Source organism: Anser brachyrhynchus (genome assembly GCF_964034855.1).
Source record: "Anser brachyrhynchus genome assembly, chromosome: 9".
NCBI lineage: Eukaryota > Metazoa > Chordata > Aves > Anseriformes > Anatidae > Anser > Anser brachyrhynchus.
This window is the reverse complement of record NC_137703.1, coordinates 2581969-2598096: the sequence shown is the minus strand read 5'-3', so window position 1 is coordinate 2598096 and position 16128 is coordinate 2581969. Positions and strand designations below refer to the sequence as shown.

At 48.0% G+C, this 16128-nt stretch overlaps 1 protein-coding gene across 3 annotated transcripts in view; it reads left to right on the top strand.

Moving 5' to 3' along the window:
* PPM1L (protein phosphatase, Mg2+/Mn2+ dependent 1L) overlaps positions 1 to 16128 on the top strand; it is an 85630-nt gene that overhangs the window by 23369 nt on the left and 46133 nt on the right. The gene's annotated exons all lie outside the window — the stretch shown is intronic.

Sequence of the window (16128 nt, the reverse complement as noted above, 5' to 3'; positions counted from 1 at the left end):
CAGGGGTACAATGAATTCCTTGTCACTGATATGGTAAGCTCTTACTGCAGGTTTACAAGTGCTTCAGAATATGCTGGGGGTAGTAGAGACAGAACAAATCTCCTCCGAGGCGCTATTAATATTCATTGCGGAGTTAACAGCATCGCAGCGCTCCAAAACAGACAGAATAACAGAGAGGAGAAACTTTGTGGGGGCTGGATCTGAGGGCTCGGAGCTAAAAGTAGCTGCTGCACTTCTGGAGCTAACGCGCGTTGGCAGCAGGAGCAACAGCACCGCTCCTCTCCTTCCAGCCATTAAAAGGCAAGTAAAATATAGCTTTGCAAAGCCTTTATATTTGGAGCTCCCTAAATCCAATTGGAAGAGATACGCGGCTCTCTTGGCACCAGCTCTAGGCTCTGTCAGGGAAGCTACAGAAACTCCGGTGACGTGCCGCAGCCTGGCACCTCTGGGGTGTCCCCGAGCTGGCGTGCAGAACGGCTTCTCGGTGAAACGCCTCCCTTGGTGCGTGCGCCTCTCCTGTAGCGAGCTAAACCTCGTGTAACGCAGCCGTCGCTCTGCTAAGGAGAAGGCTGTGTCCTCTGTTTGTGCAACGTGGAGTTCGTGCAGCATTCTTCATGTTAACAAGCAGCTTATTCTTAGCAGTGCTCTTGCAGAGAAAGCAGGTGCGTTCTACAGACAGGAGGCGGCAAAAATGGAGCTACGTGCTCCTAGAAAAACTGTGAGGTTAGAATAGGGAAGGGACTGACTGCCCACCTGGGACCGGAATAGGAGTTACTTGGCAGAACTTGGTGGTGTTGGTTTGATGTCGTTGTTTGGTTTGCTTTCCTGGATGTGACGCTGAGATAAACTGAGTTAGGAGCTGAAGCTAGAGACCAGGTGCTGCCTTCCTGTGAGCCAGCACTTCCCACTGCTGCGAACTTCAATCTTAGCGAGATTACATGTTGTTAGGTTTGCTTGGTAAGGTGGCTCCTGTTGTCTTGGCCTCGCTGACCGCATTTCACAGATTCTCGGTGTTGTGATTTATTTTCACTTTGCAGTTGGAAATGTGTGCGATTCCAAATTGGCTTTCGTGCAGCTTGACCCGCCTGGCATCCTCTCAGCTGCAGTTATGAATTTCTAATTCCTTTAACGTAGAAGTAGACGTGCCGTTTGATGTTTGCTTTGTGTCGCCTCTTCGGCTTAGCAGAACTTAGCGAGAGAAGTCAGGGATTATCTAATAATAGCTGCGAGTTTTAGGAATAAGGCCACAAACACCGCATTGCCTTGCACCACGGGAGGTGGGTTAATTGGTCCGCTCCTCCGCGCCAAGGGAGCGGGGCGGTGGGTGGCAGCCAGCTCTGTTCTGCTGCCCGCCTGGCTCAGGGGACCGGGCCTTTCGAAGGATTGGTTTGGGGGTTGGTGAGTTTTAAAGCAAATAATTGTCTGGGCTGGGTCTGGTACAGTGCGGCCTTGCCTGTCCAGGTGTGGTTAGTGCGATCTGGCTCTTCGCTGGAATCGGTCTGAGCGTAACGCAGGTCCAGGAGTAACTCCAGAAAGTTTCGTTAGACCACTGCTGGCACTTCGTTTTAAACCCATGGTGATGATGATCGAGCAAATTTTGGAGGCTGGTGGTGGATTTTTTTTCCATACAGATTACATTGTCTGCCTACATGATAAATATTTAGCTGAGGGAGCCTGGCAGGTCTGGTTCGGACCACCTGTCGGTCCACAGATAAGTGTTAATGTAACTTTGAAAGGAAAAAAGGTTGCTTGTCACGTTCATAAAAATAAAGGTGAGTGTCTCCTCTGGCTTTGTTTTAAAAAACGTGAAGACAGACCTTCTGTGATGAACGTACCTGGGAGTAGCACTTCACCACCAGCTGATTTGTAGGAGAGCTTGTGGAAGTAGCAGGGAACGCGGTAGAAGTGACTTTGTGCTTCCATCTGTTGAGTTAGCCACAAAAGAGGTGTCTGGTGTTAAATCCGCGTTGTATGGCAGAAGGCATTCAAGCTGTTAGAGAGAAATAGATAAACAAATTGATGAGAATTTCTTGCATGCACTGAAAACAGCCTCACGTGACAAACTTGAGGGCTGAAAACTCTGAAGATGTTGCAGTTATAAAGGCTCTGAGAGATTTTAGAGTAGCAATTTTCTTAGGATTCATTCAACCTGCTCTGAAGGCAACGTTTTGAAGGGGTTAAGACAAGAAACAGTGAGCCTGTAATTTTAAAATTGATTCCATGCAAAATGAATTATACTTCAAAGTACACTATTCTAGAAATAATAGCATGGTTTTGTTATTGTTGCTTTATAAGTTTTGTTTCCAGAGCCTAAAGAAGCTATTTTATTTTATGTTTTTCATATAAGCCTTCTAGGAATCTAGTCCTGCTTTTAATGGGTTGCTTGTCAATAAGGATTACCCATGTGGTAAGCATATAATTTTATAAAGAATTTGGAGAGCGAGGGATTAAGCTGCGTTGCTGGAGAACCAGAAATGAAATAGAGACAGTGGACAGAGGAACTGAATTAACCTTGCGAGAGCTGTTTTAAATTAGTTCTGAAAAAATCATGAATGCTATAAATGGATCTGAAAATTTCAGCAGAGAAGAAACTGTTCCCAGCGCTGCATTTAGATTCACGTATTTGTCATCCAGTTACTTGTTAGTTTGGGTGGAGCGTGCTGTCCTTTGGAAGGAGTGGAAATCCTAATGTGTAGAACTGAAACGCTGATTTCCTTTCAGAAGCCCGTTTGCTTTTTTCAGGTCTCCTTGGAGCTGTAGCATTGCTGTGCTGGGAAATGGCATAAAACAGCCCCCGACCCGATAAATAGGAGCTGGTTCTGGCGTAGCTCAGCCAGCCAAACCCGGTTGCACCCCTTGCAAGTTATCTTGTCCCATCCCAGCATTGCCTAGAACAATTCTGGGACCTGTCTCTCACTTAAGCAGGATGCGATGCCAGGTAGGTACATGCCGATGTCTTTGGTGCACCCCAAGAGCTGTCCAGTGCCACCAGCGCTGCTTGGTTCCTTCTTGCTGAGTGCCTTTTTCCGCCTGTATTTTGGCACCAGTCTGTCACACTTGAGTCACTGATGCTCCGTATTCCTCTGTGCCTCAGCAGACCGAGGGGTGCTGTTCCTAAGGTTTCAGAGGACACTCTGCACCTCCTGCCTAGCAGTCCCCCCAGGCTCTCATATTCGTTTGAGCTGTACCCACAAACTCTTTGCCCGTTAGATGGGTTGATACTGACATAGCTGCAGTCCCCAACATGAGAGGAAAAACAAATCAGACTTCTTTGCCTTTAGCTTTTCTTTGCCGTTATGATCCTTTCTGTAGCCTGGTCTTGATACAGTCGTTTTTATGGCAAAATTTTATATTCAATTTCACTGTTCTCATTTGTGTTTTTATGCGAGATTTGCAGTTTATCACATCCTTGACAGCATCTTTCTTCCTAAAACTTGGGGCTCTCTGGTGTTCTTTGTAGCTCTCTCTCATCCTATGATCGCGATCGACTCAGACTTCCCAGTGTTTTTTATCTCAGCCTTTCCTGGGCACTAGTTTATCTTCTTCCTCTCCTTCATACTCCTTTGTCAGCACCTTTTTGTCCCATCTTTCTCTCTCTCCACGTTCTGGGGGAGTCCTTGAAAGCTGTCCTCTCCGCCCTTCTGTTTCTCCCTCTAAGCCTAAGGTTTAAACGTACAGTTTTTGCCCTTTGTTCTCTCCGAGCTAAGCTGTCAGTGGCCAGCTCCCCATCATCTATCACCCTTGCTATTATAATTTCCTTGACTGACGGTCTGTACACCCGAGGGCTGAATTTTGCAGCACCACGACATGCTCATCAATCTCCTCGTGCCGGGCGTCTCTCGTCTTTCTGGGATGCTGTTTCCAAGCCAGTTAATAAGTAGCACTGCCCCAAAAACAGAGAGGCACTTTATCCATCCCGTTCCCAGTCACTAATACCCCCTTCCACTGTTCTCCAGATGTGTTGTTAATACGGAGTTACTCCACGCTCTGGTCAGACTGCTTGTGGGGCTGCCAGCCTTGGGCTTACGCTCGGCTCCTAGCTCATGCCCTGTCCTGGTTTCCCTGCCAGGAAGGAGTCCCAGATTCCCCCTGCCCTGTCTCCCCTGCTGAAGGAGCAGCAGTGTTTTTACACAAATCATGTGGGTTTGGGAGGAAATCTTCTATTTTTTTTTTTCAAGTGAATAGCGGTCTGTGATTATACAGGAGGAGCACGTAGCCTTTCGGAGGTGTTGAATGCAATTCACAGAACAAGGCCAGGCACAGCAATAGGTACTAACAATAGTGAAATAAAAAGCCACTGCAAAACACGTTCAAGTATTTTACTTCTTGGTTAGCTTTGCATGTTAACTGTTCACCATTAACCGTGTGGCAGCATCCGACTTCTTATTGAGTTCTGATTTATCCCCTTGCCAGAAGAGCTGTTACTCATCGCCTGCCTAGATTTCCCCTACCAGTTTATCACTTAAGCGATACAAATGTGGAATGCAGCAGGGGTTGGGGGAACCGTAGTTAAATTTGCTGTTTGTAATGCCAAATGAATAAATTCCTTGTTTTGAAGCTATTTCCGAAGTCCTCTGGATAATCGGGGATCTGCCCGTGCCGCGCATCCAGCTGTTTGATGGCCAACAGCTCGTGTGGGAAGAGTGAGGAGTTGTCTGACAGTGCTCTGGCACTTTGTGGAGTCCTAATTAATTTCCTGTAAAAGTCGTCCGCTCCAGGTAGCGTTCTGCTAATTTGCCGAAGTTCTGGGCCCACACATAGCCCAGCAAATACATCTCTCTGCAGAAACCACAGGTGCTTCCCCAGCAGGCAGCACGTGTGCTTGGGCGCCGTAAGGAAAGGGCGAGAAATTAAAGAACAGTGCGTCGTGTGTGGGAAACAAAAACTGGTGAAAACCCCAATCCGCCTGCTTCGCATCGTGCCTCGATAGAAGGCAATTGTTCCTTGCGAGGCTTTTCCTCTCTCAAGCGCCTCATTCTTTCGCAGGAATGTCAGCCCACTCTGAAGCAGGCTTGGCTGCTGTGACAAAAGAGCTTTCTGTTCAGTCGTCGGTGTTCAGAAAGGGGCTTCGGGTGTTAGATAAAACCTTGTTTAAAAGCTCGGCCCGGTGGTGTCTTTCAGTTGCGTCCCCAAATAGCCCGATGCCATCTGGTGAGCTCTGAGGAGAGGTGACCGTGCAGCGATGGATTTGCAGCCTCTCAGAAAAACAACCTTTAAATATTCCGGCAGTGCCAGGTAACTTCAGTGAGCGTCTCGCGCCTGGGCCAGCCCTGCTGCTCCTCTGGTCAGATCCGTGTCACGGGGATCAGCACCCCTCGCAACTACTTCTGGAACCTTCCCCTACTGCTGTGGGGGTTTGGTCTTTATAATTCAGAAAGTCTGATGTGAGCCCGGTGAATTGGGCCCTAGTCATTTCATAACAGATGGGCCCAAATTAGATATCGCAGGGCTGAGGATCGTGTAAGCATCCAGCTAAACGTTTAATGATACCAAATATTAAAAACTAGCTTTCCCATAGGCAGTAAAAAACGAGGATCAGAAAGCTACCTAGTGACGTTTAATTGTAGCGTGAGTGGCTTTGGGATGCGAAGAGCAAACACTGTGGGGTTTATGTGGTGTAATAAAGCTCTATAACGAGTGCAGGGCTTTATTTCCAGTGTGGGAATGAATCCTTTCATAGCTCTCCACTAGGGTGCGGGTCCTTTTTACTCACAGAAGATAAAATCATCTGCCTGTGATGCAGGCATGCGAACGGTTCCCCAGGAGCTGCTAGGAATCTGAAATAAATGATCACAGGACCATGTCTTTCTCTTTCACATGATTCCCCAGTTGTATCAATTTAGGCTTTCCCTTCTTAACAAGTACTGTGCTGTGAGCACAACGCACTTTGTTTTTAATTTCTTGGCTCTTGAGGCAAAAAAAAACAGATGTAGCCATAGTTGGATGGCTTCAGAGATCCATCAGCATGGATTAGCAGGGTAGCCTCTGCCTTTGCCGTTCGTATTGATTAATAAAAACCTACATTCCCTCCTGAAATGCTCGTTCCTGCTGAAATGTTTTGTTGTTTTTATATTTACTTATCAACTCATTTCCCTCCAAGCTTTCTAAGTAAAGGAATTAACTGTTTAGGGAAAAATCTTTCCCTTCAAATTGAAAATCCCTTTCCAGCTGGTCCGGTTGCCCGGTTGGGATAAAGCCTTCAACTGAGGGCAGCGGGGGCTTGCAATGTATGCTCCAAAATAAGGATTGTTTTTCTGTGGCTAACTTAAAAACTGATCTCTTTAGGCCTAGTGAAGTACATTTTGGTATCAACTTGAAATTGGTTCCCTTTGGGGATGCTTGGTTTGGGGCTGCTGAACTGAAACTGGATTAATTTTTCCATGAGAGCTGTTGGAGATACTCCTCTGAATGCCTGTCAAGTGCTTGGTGCTGGAGGGAGCTGTAGCTGTGGATCTGGCTCCTGGGCTTGGTGTCTTCACACGTCGATAGCCGTGTGGCCAGGTGGCTCGTACTGCGTGCTGCATGGGGGTCTGTGCTAAAATACCCTTAAATTTATGGAGTAACGCAATGGAAATCTGTTCTGCAGGAGGTGTGGTAGACACAATGCTAGACAGTCGAACAGGGAACTTAATGACAAAATATTTTCGGCATTTACACAGCCACAGGTGCTTCTAGTTTTTTTCTAAGATTTTTACAAAGTGACTGTATACGTAACTTTAAATAATTACGTAACATCTCAAGTTAAATGAGATGGAGGCACCCAGGCGCTTCAAGTTTCTGGAGTCTATCTTTTGGATAGCTAATTGTTCACTACAGAATTGATTTCCACGAGTAACTGAACACCCCGTAAGTCTTGCTTGCTTCTCTTGCTGTTTCAGATTTAAACCTTTACACGCTTTTCTGTTACAGCAAAACCACAGGCGTGCAAGGTGAGTTCTTCTGCTCCTGGTTATGGAGCAAGAGAAGAGACTGTGGTTTAATAGTATTTGGTTCGTCTGTAATCCGTCCCTTTGAATTTATGTGTATTTTTATTAGGCACTCCAAAGCGATATCAAAGTGTACGATTATAGGGCAAGAGAAAGGAAAATCAGCAGCAGAATGGAATAAAGTTACTTCTCCTCGACCATCACCACCAGGAATTAATTAGCAGAGCTGCGTAGTCAAAGGATTGCAGGTTCCGTTTTTAGAGCTGTTTCCCTGAAGAGCCCCAGATCCCCGCTGTTCTCCTCCCCAGCACCGCACGGTCTCTCTCACCTCTTTGGTTGGGCTGTGCCGCAGCCCAGTTAGCGGCACGGAGCTGGCCGCGTTAGCTCCTCTGTGGCCCGAAATGGCGAGGGGGGGAGTGAGTTAGTTATGGTCACGCTTAGAGAAAGTTTAGTGATGTAAACATAATGTTTTGTAGGAAGATTGGCAATTTAAAGTCTGTTTTTTTCTATTGAGATTAAAATTTTAAAAAAGGGATAAAAGCTTTAAGAAGTTGTTTGACAGAAACTGCTGTGGAACACTTCTAGAGGCAGCTGGCGTTACAGCGCGGTGCCGGCTTTAGCTTTGTTTGTTGAGGTAAGGATGTAGTTTGCCTTCACGTTGTACAAACAGCGCGGTGAATACAGGCTGCATTAATTTGCCTGTCCCGATGAGCGGGATTTCAGCTTCTGCTTTACAAGTTGCTGGGGCACAGCGTGGTGAGCTGTTGGAATAATTGGGGCTTTCAGGAGCAGGGAATAAACGAGAAGAGAATAGCTCTTTAAGACGGCTCTTATGCAAAGACTGGGGGAAGCAACATTGCTGTGATAGTCCTTGGTGCCTCCGTTACGTAACCGCTCGGTATTCTTCAGTTTGCTGTGAGCGGAATAACCCGACACGCTGACGCTCACCGCGAGCTCAAACACGTCGTGGTGTGTGGGCCAGGAGAGAGGTCACCGCTTGCGACCCGGATGTTCCTGTCCTAACCGAAAGCGGGCACCCAGGCGGGGTTTGGTGAGCGGCACCCGACGCGACGCTCCTGCTGGCAGCGCCACGGTGAGTACCGAGCTCCAGGTATGACACCAGCGGCCGTCCTGCTGCTGCCACCGGGTCCGGGGCCTTGGCCCCGAGCTCCTGCGTGCGACGCGGTGCCGCACGGCTCCCATCCCTGCTATTTATAGGCCCTTCTGAGGCCGGGATGCTCGGAGCCAGAAAGTTCTGTTCTAAATTACAGGCTCTAATGATAGTTTTTTCCTGTCCAACTTCACATGTAAGGAAGCAATTAAGCCCTTGGGCAATTAACTGTCAATTAAAGCATGGCTCTTCCTAAATTGCCTCTAAGTAACTGTGAGTTAAGTTCATCGAGATGAGAAAATCAGCAAGTGACACCAGAGGTACATCTTCAGAGGGCTCTTGTTCCCGCAGTGGTCAGTGAGAGGAGAGCTGTGTCATTAGCTGTGCCTGGCACATGCTTAAAGCAGCTCTCCAGCTTCATCAGCAGTAATTGCTATGATCAATATGCGGTTAATGCAAGTAAATCGAGTTCCTAATTAACTTGGTGAATGAAATGCATGTCCAGGCTTATTTCTGTCCCTTTTAAGTCGGATGAGGTTTTTCCAAGACTTCTTTTCTATGATGTACTGAAACAGTTATGTTGTGTTTATGCTTCTGCAAAACGACCCACTCTGGATTTGGCGTATGTGTTTACCTAGCTCCTCTTTGTTAAGAAGCCTCTATTTTTATTTTGCCCATGCTACTTCATGAGCAGACTGAAATACAAAAAAGTTTTGGATGAGGCATCTGGAGTCCAGGAGCTTAGTGGCCACAGATTTCCCAGCCACTTTTCGTTACGATTTCAGCGCAGTTGTGAATGCTTTCTGTCTTCACGGACCAAGCTGCGCTGTCTCAAGCTGATAATCTGCAAAATGCAGATACCAAGAAACTATCGCGGCTCAGCTCAAAACCTTGAGGCTCAGGTCATGCTAGACAAGCCACGGGGGCTGGTGAAGCCTGGAAGCGAGACGGGGTCGTGCCTCCTGGCTGTACCACGAGCCTTGGGCATGGCCGGGAGGCAGAGGGGTGCTGCTGGGCAGAGAGAGCCTTGGGCTGGCAGGGCAGGGGGCAGCTCCAGGGGTCCCAGCGGGATTTCTGAGCTGGGGGAGATGGCTGAGGGGACAGCAGGGACAGTGAAGGGTGACCCTGGCTGGTGGAAGCAGCTGCTGCTGCTGTCTCCTTCTCTCGCAGCTCCTCCTCCTCTATTATGCCGGTCTCAGCTGGCCTTGGCAGCTCCATCGCCTGTCCCTTAAGGACAAGCCTGACGAGCTGGGATTATCCCTGTCTCTGTTGACTTTGGGTGTAGTAATTGGCAGGTGTAAAGATATCTGTGAGTTATGAATGGAAAACACCCCCTTGGTAGCCTTTATGAATATGGATGTGTGAAGTACGGCATCGGGAAAGCAAATCAGCCTGCAGAACTGAAGAATGGAGCGCTGGCAACAGCGCTATTAAGAGCAAACGGCAGCGGCTTACCCTCCTGAACAGAAGAGCCCTGAGCAATGTCATTTGTCCAAATTGCAGACTGCGCAGTCTAAAATTTAAAAGGCACTTCAGTATTCCTAAACTGAGGAATTATTCATAGCACAATGTACATCTGGGCTATTTTTAGAAAGTGCGAACGAGAGACTATTCATTTTACATTTACTTGGGGATTTAGGCTGTTTTGTAACGTGTGGCGTGGCGTGCCTTCTCTGAAAATGTCTGCTCGGAGGAGGAGGAAAGCAGAAAGTGCTGTGCCTGGCTGCTGTTTTCAGACCACACGTTGCCTGTTACGAGCATAAACATCATCCTTGCAAGCAGGTACGTAGCAGAACCGTGCCTTGAACAAATTACTGGTGATTTCCCCTGCACGACCACTCAGGACACACGAACGCTGTAAATGCTTTTCAGAGGCATGAGGAGGATCCTTTACTCAGAGCGTAACGTTCATTTCAGTCATGTTTATTTTATGAGTGGAGGTTCATTAAACTTTCATTCAGAATCGGACAGAGGATCTGGCTGTGATCCGTCCTGGAAGCAGGAATGTGCCTGAGGACAGAGCAGCGTGGCCTGTAGGAGATGCGGGGCAGTAGCCACCGGTGCCCAGAGGTCGAGCACTGGGAGGTGCAGCCCACCCTGCAAGGCCGCCCCTCGGAGGGCAAGGTTTTGCCCAGAGAGGTTTGTGACAAATCGCTCTTCGCTTCCTCAGAGTGCCCTTGCCGTGAGATGCTGAGCTCCTGTCCTCTGCCTGCCAGCTTTTCACACGCATCAGACCTGTTTTTATGTGAGCTTTAAACGTGACTGAGGAGAAACCCAAGCAAAAACCAGCAAATAGAAGAAAGGATTTGCTGTAAAAAATATTTTCAAGTACTTATTTAAAGTAGCTTCAGAGGAATCGCTTGAGTGTTCACCCCATACCTTTTCGTTAATATTTATCTTGGAGCAGCTGACAAGGCAGCAAGGCCTTTTGGTGTTGGGCCATTAGCACGGGGGTGAGGCAGAAGAAGCAGAGGCAGAGCATTTGCTGACAACGCAAAATGCCATTTTCAATAATAGAAATATAACTCTCCTTGTGCTCTTCAGGGAAGTATTTGTGTTAATGGCCTTCACTGCAGTAAAAGCCATGGCGTGGCTTCTGTTGGGTCCATTCACGTTTGGGATCTGGGAGAAAGAAAATGTCTGGCAACTTGCATTGAAGCACCGCGTGCAAGGCCAGATTTCTGTCGGAAGGCTCACCCTGCGCTCAGTGTGGAGAAGTTGGCTCCTGAAATAGCCTGTGGTTGGCTGCTGGTGGTGGTGGCTGCCAGTGATGAATGTCACGGTTCATTCTGCAGCCAGAGCTGTTTCCTTGAAGGCTGCTGGTGTGGATATACAGAGAGTAAACTTCTCTGGTGTGTGCTGACCAGAGCTGAGTGCAAGATAAGAGCAGAAATTCTTCTCTTTTTCAGCTCCCCCATCCTGGTAACAACATTGAGCAGCATCCCGTGGTTATCTGTAAATAAGTGGGTGCCCTCCTTTCTGTTTTGCAGGAGAATTATTTCCAGTTGCTGTTTCCAGTGGAGGTCTGTCACGAAGTTTCTTGCCTGTCATAAATACAAAATGTCTCGTGTTCACAACTGAGGCGTGAGGCTTTGGTGGCGATCCAAATATAGTACGTTATTAAGGTGCTTTCCAGAGGTGTACCCATAAAACAAGTTTATGAATAACCACCCTTTATCTTTCCTGCATGTTTTGCAGGAAAAGGTGTCTTGTCAAGTTGACTCTGATGGATGGGCTTTTATTGTGCTGAATGCAGTAATATATGAGGATCTCTATAAGCAAGTTTCTAAGGGGGGCAGCTGGAGAACCACAGGCAGCAGAGCGTTGCCCAAACTTAAAATCCACAAGAGTGGCTTAAAAATCCCCAGGTTTCACTGAAACTATTACATCCTTTAATTTTGGCCTTTTAATTATGATTTTGGTTTCCTCATTCCTCCTTTATGAGTGGCTGGCGAGGGACCGCCATGGTTTGCAAGTCTTACAGGTCAGCGGAGCTGAGTTGGGACGTCCTGCGGTAGAACCACGCGGGTTTGTATCGCGTGCTGTCTGGGCAGGTGGAACCGACACAGTGCACGAACGTGATGTTAGCGTGGGACCTACTGCCTTTGCCTTGAACCGTCCTGTCCCCTATCCAGCAGGAACTGTGAGTTCTTCCCGACGCCTGCGTGTTCTCCCAGTCTCGCATCTCCTTTTACCACTTGCTCTCATCTCTGTCTGTTCTCTTTGCAAGGAAGAGGCTTTTTGGCTGTTTCTTATGCTCCCCAGCTCAAGGCATCTCTACTTCCTACACCCCTCTTCAGTCCTACTGGCACAGCAAGAGAGGCCAGAGCTTATTCTGCCCGTTTCCCCAGCAAGGGAAGCTGCTCCGAGCCGTTCTCTCTCCTGGTGCCCTCCTTTCCTCTTCTCGTTGTCCTCTCATCCCCTGCCTGCCTCAGCATTGCTCCTGGGAATGAAAGGGGCAACCTTCCTTTATTGGTAAGGTCTGTGGCAGTTTGCAGTCTAAAATTCATTGGAGCAGCTATGACAGCTCACGCTCAGCAAAAATCTGCCCTTCAGTAATGTTAATAATGTAATTTTATGTTGGTATTAATCAGCCTGACAGCTTCCTCTTAGAAGGACAGCTTCCCCCTGGAATGGGAGCTGCTGCAGATCGTCACGCTTCATATACAGTGATAGGAGTAAATTATCAAGATTTAAAGTTTATAAAAAGTGGCTTAAAGAAGGGACTTTTTTTTTTTTCGCTGTTGGCAAATTGTCAGCTGGGCGCTGTCAGCAATTACAGCGGTAGTTGTCCCCAAAAATGCCCGCTGCTTGTCGGCACGGTAGTGACTAGGCGATACCCGTTTGAAAGAGGTCTCTGCTGCTGGGACGCTTTTTGGGACCCAGAAGCAGCTGCAAGTGTCCGGGCTGCGAGGTTCGGCAGGGTGCTCGGAGGCTGGCTGAAGCCTGGAGTTGTGCAGGAGCACGCGCCTTCTGCTTTGGAGCAACTTTCATCCCAGAACCACGGCTCACAAACTTGTCATTTTCTTGGCACTCTGTTGGTGCTCAGACTTCTCAAAGTGTGCTTTTGAAGTTGCTCAGCTTGTGTGCACACATTTCATGCCGTACAAGTTCCTGAACTACTTGTCCTAGCTGAACTGCAGCTGCATTGTGTTAAGGTACATAACATAGCTCATTTTTCTTTATATCGTCTTTCCAGGTGGGAACTTGTTTGTGCAGCGTGCTGCTTGCTTTGGTAGGCTTTCATTGTTAGATGGACACTTAAAAAAAATATGTTGCTTTCTCTAACATCGGAATAAGAGGGTGTAAATCCAAGTAGCACACCTTGGGACAGAGTCAGTTGTGCAATATCCTTCAGCTCTTGTTAGGAATTTGCTTGTAAAAGCTGATGGGGGTGAAAGAAAGTATGTCTCTGCGCAGAGTACCTGTGTCCGTCTGGGGAGAAGACTGCGTTTTGCCTAAGTAATCGGTAAGGTTTCCCATCCCGAAGCTTGAGGTGGTGGACTCGTCTCAATGCTTAGTGGAAAGGTAAGGACTACGATGATGGAACTGATTTCATTTATGTGCGTATCTTTAATGCCGAGGTAATCAAGCCCAATGCCAGACGTGCACTGATAAAGAACTTATTAAAACACATCATGTTAATGTGGACTCGTTGTACACGAGGTTTGTCACTTTTATATTTGGTGTACTGACTTCAGAAACTACTCAGGCCCCTTATTTGTTTTTGCACTAACAAGGCTGCACGTGTACCTGCGCAGGACACTGGTGCAGATTGAAGCCTACCAGTGCGTAACGTTTCTCTTGGCCACTTCAGAGACGTGCACGGAGCAGAGAAACCTTGGTAGTACGTACGTCGTCGCAAAAAGCTGGACAAATGCAGCAAAGAAAACTGTCCTTCTCCAAGCGATCCTGGCAGCGTTTAAGGGTGAGTGTTGTTCCTGGGATAACAAACCAGCTCTGTGCTATTCCCCGGCCTCAGATTTGCATCAGCCCGCGATGACGGCGGAACATCAAGTCTCCTAAAAGCACAGCAGCTCCCACCCCTCGCTTCCCCAAACAAATCTTCTCCTTCTCAGTGCTCCTGTGGTGTCAGGAGCAACAAAGAAAACCCTTCAGGTTTCTTGTAAGAAAAAAGCAGGAGGAGCGCGTTCTTGGACTTCCTTCTCCAGCTTTTCTGGGAACAGCTCTGCATTATTTATCTTTAAACAATTTTTTCTCTGATTTGATTTTTTTTTTAAGAGACAGCCTTTGAAAAGAAGATTTTGTTGCATTGTGTATAAAGCAAGAACTTGTGTAGTACTTAGCTAGCAGTTTTTATGCTTGCAGCGACATGTATAATATATAAAAAGTGTGTGTGTATTATATCTACGGATGTGTTGCTGTCTAAAATACTCCCGTATTGCCTTAGATTGGCAGCCCTGAATGAATTCCTGGTCACTGCGGATTGCCAAGCAGCACGACCTGTGGTTATGTTGAACGATCTCTCTACCAGAAGTACCAAAACCCATTTTCTACTTAACTTGCTTGTTGTTGACGTCCTCTGGGGAGCTTGTGTTGCTGTGCAGTACATCCACATACTGAATGGAGATAACAATTTATTAAGTTAGCATCTACAGGAAGATGAGGGGTTAGGCTTGAGACGCAGCCTAACCAGCGGGCTGATTGCACAGTCTGCCTCAGTCCTGCTGCGGTGTAATTTTCAGCTTTCATTTTGGGACTTGCCGGGTAGAATTATTGCTTCATTTCAGCGCATTGTGCTTTATATTCTGGTTTAGGATCCTTGACACAGGTCTCCTTGCTTTGTGGAGATCTTGATGGCTTGGTATAAACCACCGAGTGTGAATCTCTTGGGTTTTCCCTTCCCCTTTCAAAACGTCACTGTTCCTGGTAGTGCACTTCCAGACGTCTTGTCTTTGATTCTGGAACTGAAATTTTACCTCGTGCTCCTTTTGTTCGCTTGTCGCGCCTGCTCCTGGGTGCGTAGCTTTCTGCGGGGTGGCTCTTCCAGCTGGCCGGAGCTCCCTCAGCTTTCCTGCCCTTCTCATCCCTCGTTCCTCTGTCTTGCCCTGGGGGTTTCAGCCCACGGGGGGGGGCTCACTGGTGCCTACAGCTGTTAACTCGCCCGGCCATGGAGGCGGCGTGTCCTACGCGCCGAGCAAACGCCTCTTCTGTGCCCGTGGGCAGGAGTGAGCGTGGTAACAGCTGCCCTCTTGCTCTGCTGTCACCCCTCGCAAGCCATCCCAGCTTCTCCCTCCCCACCGTTGCTTTTGAACTGTTGGAGCAGCCCCACCACGGCTGCTGAAACGTTTCTGAACCAGCCTCGAGATGGCCACGCCGCCTCTCGCCCATACTCTGATGTGCAAATGGGTTTCCCCGTGAGTAACCACGGGTGGCGGTGTGACTGGGAGGCAACTGGAATTTCGGTAGCACGAAGGATTTCTAAAGCAGAAAGGAATCTGTTAGGTTTCCTTAAATACTTCTGTAGGCTGGCAGCAGCTGAAACAACAGTCGTGCTGCTGATTCTTCGCTTTGCGTGCTCTCTGCTTATTAACATTTAAAAATACTGCCTAGACACTCAGTCATTAGCGTTCAAATTCAGCAGCATAAACCGAGCTCTGCCTTTCACCCACAGAAGCCGCAAATCGTCGCTCGCGCACGGCACATCTGCCGAAACCTGGGGGCTCTTCTGCAGCGGGGGCGGCCCTGCGCAGCCCCTGCTCCCCAGCTCCGTGCTGCTGAACCCCGGGCAGCCGGGAAGCATCTCTGCTGCCAGAGCGTGGCCGAGATGCAGGCAAGGAGTGGATTGTGAATCCAGTGGGCTTTTGATAAAAACAGGTTTTTTCTAAATTACCTTATGAACTGGGGTTTTTAAACCTTTTCTTCGAAGCAGTGGAAGGAGGTGGCGCTGTACTTCTGAGCTTCGCCTTCAACCATCTCGCAGGGTACCTGACAACAAAATGCTTGATTCTGTATTCACGAGCGATTTCCATTAACATGAGAAGCAAAAATTACATCTGAAATTCAAATCTTAACTCTATTATGGCATCCTTTCATTCCGAGCTGAGGTTTTTCTTTGGTTTCTGAACTGTATTCGTTAAATGTTTACGCCGTGGTGAATTTAGGCAGCAAAACCTGACACGTGAGCCGCGCGCCAGCAGCAATTTGGCCACTTCAACTCCTGGAAAGAAAGAACCTGGTGATCAGTGACTTCAGGTACTGTGCAGCACATGTTCTGTGAGCCATACAGCAGGGAAGAAGTACGTGCACCCACATGTAGTGGGCACGGAGGAGCACCTGTTCCTCTGCTGTGGGGTTTGCACAGAGTGCCGGGCAGGCAGGGCCCCACGGGGATCGTTGTGTCCTAAGGCTCATGAAGCGCACGCTCCAGCAGCACTAAAAGAACGTTCTTCAGGTTTTAATCTTAAAAGTTCAACACCCTGGAGTTAAGTTCCTAATCCCTGTCGTTTGTACCACGTTCCCCCCCGTGTTTAGTTTCTGTGCTTTTAGTTTCTGTGCTCTTCCCTGCATCAGCTGCAGCTTTAGGTTTAATTTGCATCTTTTTTTTTTCTAGTGGTGCTTTAATGGACA